This window comes from Sinocyclocheilus rhinocerous, unplaced genomic scaffold (assembly GCF_001515625.1).
Source record: "Sinocyclocheilus rhinocerous isolate Xijiao unplaced genomic scaffold, SAMN03320098_v1.1 scaffold795, whole genome shotgun sequence".
NCBI classification, from domain to species: Eukaryota; Metazoa; Chordata; class Actinopteri; order Cypriniformes; family Cyprinidae; genus Sinocyclocheilus; species Sinocyclocheilus rhinocerous.
This window is the reverse complement of record NW_015630361.1, coordinates 972,124-980,469: the sequence shown is the minus strand read 5'-3', so window position 1 is coordinate 980,469 and position 8,346 is coordinate 972,124. Positions and strand designations below refer to the sequence as shown.

Genomic DNA, 8,346 nt, shown 5'->3' with positions numbered 1-8,346 from the left:
TTTAGTTTTGGTTGACTATAATAATCCTGATTCAAACATTCTTAAATAAGAATATTATCACAATATTTTAAAAGAAAAAGAAAATAAAAAGAACAAAAAAAAAATATATATACAAAGTAATAATTTTATCACAATAAAAATATTTTTCAAAGTTGTACTGTAAATATAACAGATTTTATAACAGGTTTAATTCAATGTGTTTCTTTGTAATTATTTGTGAAATTTACTAATTGTTTCGACACCAAGCTGTTGTTGTTGTTTTTTTTTTAGATCTACATTTTACTAGAAATTTCTACTTTAGTCTTTCTACGTAAAAATTCTACTTAAAAATTACATTTAATGTGTTACTTGCTGTTTCTTTGTGAAGTTTACTAGCGATTTCTGAATGAACATTCTCAATGTAATTGTTCATTGTTTATTGATGCTGCATTAACTAATGTTAAAAGATTCAAATATGCATTAGTATATGTAGAAATGAACATGAACTAAAATGAATAAATGCTGTAGAAGTATTGATCATTTTTATTTCATGTTAACTAATGTAATTAACTAATGTTAGCAAATGATACCTTGTGTTACTATTTTGAAATGTACAGCTTATTGTTGAAATTGTGATAAAAAAGAAAGTAGTGACAGATCTTTACCTATTTTGATGTACATCTGAGTGAATTTTTTATCAAAAAAGAAAAGAAAAAAATGTAGGGCGGTCACATGTTTCTGTGCATCTGTTGCTGATTGGATGTTGAGATGTGGGCGTGGCCATCAATAGTGGAAGCAGATGAATGTGAGTTTACAGGGGCGGAGTTTAAGCAGACAGTATGAGTGAATATCCAGTTAGGACATTTTAATTACAATTTTTTGTAGCAGAAGAAAAAAAAAATTGGCACACCATGGCTCCAAAAAATTTGTAATTTAGTTATTTTTGGAGCCATGGTGTGCTGACTTTATTTCTTTATTTTTATTTTTTTTTTATCTTTGGTCAAGCAGCCACCTTGAGCAATTTGATGGTGATGCTAGTTTTTGTTTGGTGTTTACAATTATTTATTTTTTTTTACATATAAAAAAAATAAAAACGCATACAGGGATCGTTTACATTGTGATCTACACCATGCATTTAGAAAATCGAATTTTCATGTAATGGTGATTTTAATGTTAAAGTCAATATATACAGTAAAGGTAACAAAAATAAGTCTTTCAAGTGGCACTGAAAATGCAACTTAAATGTCAAGTTGCATTTTTCATGTTTTGAAATGCCCTAGTTAAATAGTTAAGGTAAATATTTATGCATATGCATTTAATTAAAAAAATATTTTTCCAATATATTTACTGAAAAATGCTTCTTGCAATAATCTCATTGGCATTAATCATATTGCTTCCGCATTCTGCATCATCCATACTGTAATAACATCCAGAGATGATGGATTTTCTTGTGGTGGTGTAGGATAAACACTGCCGCTGTGACGGGTCCCTCGTGAGTCTCAGTGCCGGCTGTAGATGTATTGCAGGTCTGTCTTTGTGTGTTCGGTGGGCTCACGGGTCAGTAAGACATCCAGCCTGTTCTTCTTCTCTGGTGTTGCAGGTCAGGTGGGACAGCCGGCCGGTAATGGTAGATTTCTACACAGCAGGGACCATGAGTTTAACAGAGTCTCAATCTCCCATACTGTATTTCAATTCAGCTGCCATATTTCACAGTGTGGTTCACATGGACAAATATTGCCACGACAAGTGTCAGATCCCTCACATACACGAGACTGCCGGATCTGCAGTGTAATTTGAGTATTTTCTAATGAAAAGAAAGCAAGCAAGCAAACAAAAATGTTGCTTTGCTGTCGCTTCCATATTTAAAGGAATAGTTAACATTTGCTGAAAATGTGCTCACCCTCAGGCCATCCAAGATGTAGATGAATTTGTTTCTTCATCAGATTTGGAGAAATATAGCATTCAGTCACTTGCTCACCAATGGATGCTCTGCAGTGAATGGGTGCCGTCAGAATGAGAATCCAAACAGCTGATAAAAACATCACAATGATCCACAAGTAATCCACACCACTCCAGTCCATCAGTTAATGAACTGAGATGCCAAAAGAAACGAATCCATCATTAAGATGTTTTAACTTCAAACCATTGCTTCTGGCTAAGATACGAGTCCATAATCCATAATAACGCTTCCTCCAGTGAAAAAGTCTCCTCGTCTGAATCAGGAGAGAAATCTGCACAGTTTCAAGAACCGTTTACAAGCCAAAACAGTCCAAAAGAGTCTAAACAAATATGTGGCTGGATTTTAATGTGAGAGACAACAGGAGATGAACTTTTTCACTGTTATTATAGTTTATGGACACGTATTTTAGCCAGAAGTGACACTAAAATGTCTTAGTGCTGGATTTGATTTTTACAAGCACGCAGCTTTTGGCTTCATATGATGCTAACTGATGGAGTGGTGTGCTGTGGATTACTTGTGGACTATTGTGCTGTTTTTATCAGCTGTTTGGACTCTCATTCTGACGGCACCCATTCACTGCAGAGCATCCATTGCTGAGCAAGAGACTGAATGCTACATTTCTCCAAATCTGATGAAGAAACAAACTCATCTACATTTTGGATGGCTTGAGGGTGAGTACATTGTCAGCAGATTAACATTTTTGGTTGAACTATTCCTTTAATACCATAAATGAATATGCATGTGACAGTAATTCAGTATGGTGTGATGCAGTGCAATTTTTGTGAGACTAGAGCTCCTAAAGCAACCAGATAGTGTGTCATTAGCATTCTGTGCGGATGAGGTTTTAGTTCTTCTGGGTAGAATATAGAGAGGACATCACACCGGAGATTCATTGTGTATTCAGGACAGAGTTAGACTTTTATAGCAGGGTAGAATATGCTGAAATTTGGCCCATATTGTCTGTTTGTTGGGGGTGTTTTTGAATGGGTGGTTTTGCTCATAAATTTGCTTTAAAGATATTTATCAGCTCCTCTCCTAATTTATGGGATTGTTTGCACAGACATAGCCCGCTGAGAAAGTCAGCGAGGATAAAACGGAGGCTGTGCGTGTTATTTAGACAAATAGATTGTGTATCTAGAGCGAGACACACATAGAAATCACGTTCATTTGTATTCAAACACTCCAGTCAGAACTGTAAAACTACCATCAATTATACATTATACATAATGTATTGAACTGCACTTGTTGTGCTTCATGTTTGTTGTCGACGCACTAGAAAGATGTGTTGTCTGTCAGTCGTGTTTTCTGTTATTTTACGCCACTCTGGTTTCTCTCTCATCGCATGAATTTGGATTCATAACTCGCATAATTTCTTTTGCCACGGTGCTGCAGTTGAGTAGTTGATGCAAAATACCTTTGGGAAGTCGACTTCCTGCTGTTTGACTTCTTTAAACAGCATTTTGCAGGTTCTTTTGTAATTATTATGCATGCAACTCATATTACAGTAAATTAGAAACTGCATGGAATATTTCTACTTTCCAAAATTCATTTCTCACGCCACAGGACCATTTAAAACGAACCGGTGACAGCAAAATGTGTTCAAGAAAAGATGATTTTATGCACTCGACCTTAAATCTTGCGGTTGATTAAACGAATGTCCATGAGCGCATTATGCATTGAGTAGAGTTCATTTGTATTTCAGTTAAGGTGCAGATGTTTACACAACACAACTGCACTGTAAAAAGTAATGAGTTGAACTTACTTGGAAAACCCTCTCATCGCATGAATTTGGATTCATAACTCGCATAATTTCTTTTGCCACGGTGCTGCAGTTGAGTAGTTGATGCAAAATACCTTTGGGAAGTCGACTTCCTGCTGTTTGACTTCTTTAAACAGCATTTTGCAGGTTCTTTTGTAATTATTATGCATGCAACTCATATTACAGTAAATTAGAAACTGCATGGAATATTTCTACTTTCCAAAATTCATTTCTCACGCCACAGGACCATTTAAAACGAACCGGTGACAGCAAAATGTGTTCAAGAAAAGATGATTTTATGCACTCGACCTTAAATCTTGCGGTTGATTAAATGAATGTCCATGAGCGCATTATGCATTGAGTAGAGTTCATTTGTATTTCAGTTAAGGTGCAGATGTTTACACAACTGCACTGTAAAAAGTAATGAGTTGAACTTACTTGGAAAACCTGTGGAAACTGATTGCCTCAAATTTCTCAGGCAAATTAGTTTATCATTTTTGAGTTAATAAAACTTACTGTAACTTTGTATAGGTAACTTGTGTATATGTATAGGTTACCAGAAAACTTGAGTGTTGGTAACTCAATTTGACAAGTTCAGCCAACTTAGAGATGTAAGTTAAGCTTAGTGCACAGAACTCAAACAAAACAGTTCTCTTAACAAGTCTGCTTTGTTCACATTACTAGAAAAATGTGTGGAAACTGATTGCCTTAAATTTCTCAAGTAAGCTGTACTCAAAACTTAAAGTTGTTAATACAAAGACAGAAAACAGATTGTTAGCACAACAATAGGGCATTTATTTGTTTAAAACAATGTTACTTCAAGTCATTATTTTTTAGGCATGCTATCAAATCAACAATTTAACACTGTAAGAAAAATTGCACATAATGCACTCAGGAAATAAATAGAAAAACAAACAAACATCAACATCCCTTTTATGACACCTTGTAAATCTAGATTTACCATTTTCTAGAATTACCTTTTTCTAAATCAATAATGATCAATCATGAACAATTACACTGAAAAATGCTCCATCACGCCACAATGACATCTTTCTACATCAGAAGATTTTTCAGAGATTGCATTCTAGGTTCAGCCATTGAATGAAATCAAAGGTGTCCTTCAGTACTGGAGGATACTATAATTTCATAGCATAAATCCAAGTCCAAAGAGCAGGCATATCTTGGGGAGGATTTTCCAGATCATCCAATACAATTGTACCTTCCAAAATTATTGCAGTAGACATGGCATTAAATGCAGTGAGTTGGGCATGGCTCTAGAGTCCTCCGCTCAGGGATCACGGTCAATAGGCCGACTGACATCTCTTCTTCATCATAGTCCTAGAAACAAGAATACAATATGACAAAAATAAGTAATTACATTTTAAGAGTACATATTCAGGTTAAACATTTGCAAACAAATTAATATCTGTGTATTATGTTTAGATATAAAGGCCTTTTCAAACTGAGCACAGCAGTGGATCCCAGATAAAAATAAAAAAAGACATTCAATCTGTTGTACAAAAAGACAAGACAAACTGAACAGTATGCCAGCTATACAATAATCTATTCTGAAACTGCTGCTTTGACATTTGAAAAGTGTAAAAAAAAACAACAACAGCATTTTGGTTCAATACTGACATATATATTCTCTTTTGTGTGATTTCTAAAGACTGACCAGAAAACCATGATCAAGAGAGCACCCTCATAGGCCATGTCTTAAACGAGTGGTTTTCACGTCTCTATCACTCATATATTAGACTCTTTGTTTTTGTTCTCTTGCTTATCTGATTTCTTTATTTCTTTCAAACCTCCTTTTTGATTTTTATATTTCTTTCACTTACTTACCTTTATTCTTTTCTGTCCTTCCTTTCTGACTTCTTTCCTCTTTGTGTTGTTTCCTTTACTCTTCCTTCATCTAAATTGTCAGACTCCTTGTTACCTAATTTCTATTTTCTTTCTTCACATTATTTTTCTTACTCTTATTTAAAAAGGGTTCACCCAAAAATGAAAATTCTGTCATTAATTACTCTCTCATGTCGTTCCAAACCAGTAAGACCTTCATTCATCTTCGGAACACAAATGAAGATATTTTTGATGAAATCTGACAATGCTTGTGCATTCCTCTGCTTGTAAACAAGGCACAGTGCATGCGTGTTCTACGTCAGAACGCCGGCTCCTGCGTCAGCAGCATCACACGCATGCGTCGTGGTACTCTCGTGAACGATGTACTTACTTTCTTTCTGGGTCTTGAACGTGGTAGTTGTGTTGCTGTCTATGCAGAAAGCTCTTGGATTTCATCAGAAATATCTTAATTTGTGTTCCGAAAATGAACAAAGGTCTTATAGGTTTGGAACGACATGAGGGTGAGTAATTAATGACAGAATTTTAGAGTGAACTAACCCTTTAAGTATTTTTTCTCTTCTTTCCAACTCTGTTCTTTTATTATACATTCCCTTTCCTTTTTTCCTTAGAAGTTTTTTTTTTTCACTTTCTTTATTCCTTTCTATCTTATATTGTTTCTGTGTCCTGATTTTTTTCTTGCCAGGTCTCAAGAATTGTCTGCATTACACTAAATAACCAGAATATAACAGACAAAATTACTTACAAAACATGTCTTGTAAAAATCAGTAAGGTCCTTTTCAAGGAAGAGTGGAAGGCCGTGGAGAACTGCTGTTCATCGCCCATTGATGTTAGATGTCTGTACAATTATTAAAAAAACTCATATTTAATATCACTCAAAGCACAAGCATTCAGCATAACATATAATGAATATCTACTTATTCTGTGCAGGGTTTCACAAAACTGCAAAGTATGATTTTTCATTAAGCACACCTATGTGAATAAGCATATACTATGTGGAAACATGGAATTGGAGAATTTTCATATTCCATAGCTTCCATATTTTAATAAGTTTTTCAGCAGTTGAGCTCTCTTTTCACTCAATAAACAAGTAGAACTTCCACTTCCACTGCACGAGTTTAAGTCCCCAAAAAAAGAGCACATAGAATATGAAAAGAAAATGGTAATAATTAGTGCTGGGCATTGACGCACATTTAAAAACTATTTTAAATGAAGTTTCTACTACAAATAATTTTCTGAAATATAAACATTTAAACAGTGGTTGTGATGATAACTTGTTTTCATGACATTTGTTCAAACATTAAATACTGAAAAACGGATTACATAAGACATGATAAATTTCATTAAGGTGTACTGTATCGCTCAACATACTTTATGATGCTTACTCACGTTTATTTCATGTTATAACTAGCAGTAAAGAGGAAGATCGAAGTTTGTAATCTAGCTTGTAAGCCACTGGCTAGCTAGTACGCTAACTGACGGTTACAGTAATGCTCGTCAGTAAAAACTAATAAAATCTGCCTTTTCTTTTCCTCAAAAACTATAGCACGCACTGTGACAATATAGTTTATAAGTAGATCACCAAAAACTTACCTAATCTTGCTGCCACATTTCAAACACGATCTGACTCTGAAGTTCAGTTCGTTGTCTTCTTCTGGTGATGTTTTGTTTAAACCAACCTTCCGCCACCTACTAGTGCACTTCCGCCACCTACTGGTCTAGAGTTATTAGGGCACATAGTGGGATTTAATCCAACAAACTAGATGCTCTTAAGTACTGTTTACTAAAGTTGTTTAGTTTAACTATTGCATCCACCTGAAAGTTCACATAACACAGTGTAATTAAGTAAATTCAACAAATTTGTAAAAATCAGTTATGTTTACTCGCTTTTCTTAAGTAGATTCATTGATTACTTTTTACAGTGCACAGAGGAAGATCAACGCTCGCTTCTATATCACTGCCTGTTTAGCCCCACCCACCGATTCACTCACATAGTGGGTAAATATCAAGAGAAGAAAACGTAGGTCTACGCAGAAATCAAACGATAAAGATGCTCCGAAGACAACAAGACGCTGTGCAGTGCCAAGTTGTGGGAAAAAGTTGTTTTTGCATTGCCTTCCTTCTGATCCCAACATTAGAAAAGAGTGGATGAACTTAATTTTTAATGAAGTTCCAGACTGCATCAGTAAGAACTTCGTGCTTTGGTTCACTTAATTTTACTGTCGATTTCATTACAAACAAGGCACAATTTGACACAATTTTCAGAAATATTGAAACTAAAAGACGATGCTGAGCTGACTATATTGGATCCGACGGTAATGTCATACCACACAAGTGTGAGTAACTGTTTTTATTATGTGGTCACTATTTCTTTGTCTGTATTTATGCATTTTTAACCTAAATTACAGCAGCGTCCATCTGTGAAGGATGTAGGCTCTCAAACATACACAACTGTTAGCCAATCATAGCAGTGGGCGTTTACTTCAGAGTCTACAATCCGCCACTACTATTCAATCAGAGCGTTCTGATGAGGGGGGTCAAAACAGGACAGAAAATAGCCTATTACTTCTAAATGATGATGTTTTTTATGTAAAAATCTTGATAACATTATAAGTGGATGTCAGAGAACAGCACAAAATAATAAAAAAAGGCGGTTCATGACCCCTTTAATCTTCATTTGTGAAGATTATCTTGAACAAAACATGTATGAATCATAACTCTGGTTGGTCACAGAGTTTTTTTTTTTTTTTAGGGAACCAGGGTGATGGTAACTTCTAGGTTGGCCTAG

The 8,346-nt window shown here is 35.0% G+C and overlaps 1 protein-coding gene and 1 long non-coding RNA gene across 2 annotated transcripts in view; one reads left to right on the top strand and one right to left on the bottom strand.

Moving 5' to 3' along the window:
- The window catches only part of cdh22 (cadherin 22), a 152,446-nt gene that overhangs the window by 3,538 nt on the left and 140,562 nt on the right, over positions 1–8,346 (top strand). The gene's annotated exons all lie outside the window — the stretch shown is intronic.
- On the bottom strand, positions 4,739–7,452 carry LOC107740268 (uncharacterized). Its single transcript, XR_001640070.1, has 3 exons — positions 7,152–7,452; positions 6,304–6,396; positions 4,739–5,036 (listed from the first exon to the last, which is right to left on the bottom strand). It is a non-coding gene; the product is annotated as an uncharacterized LOC107740268 (long non-coding RNA).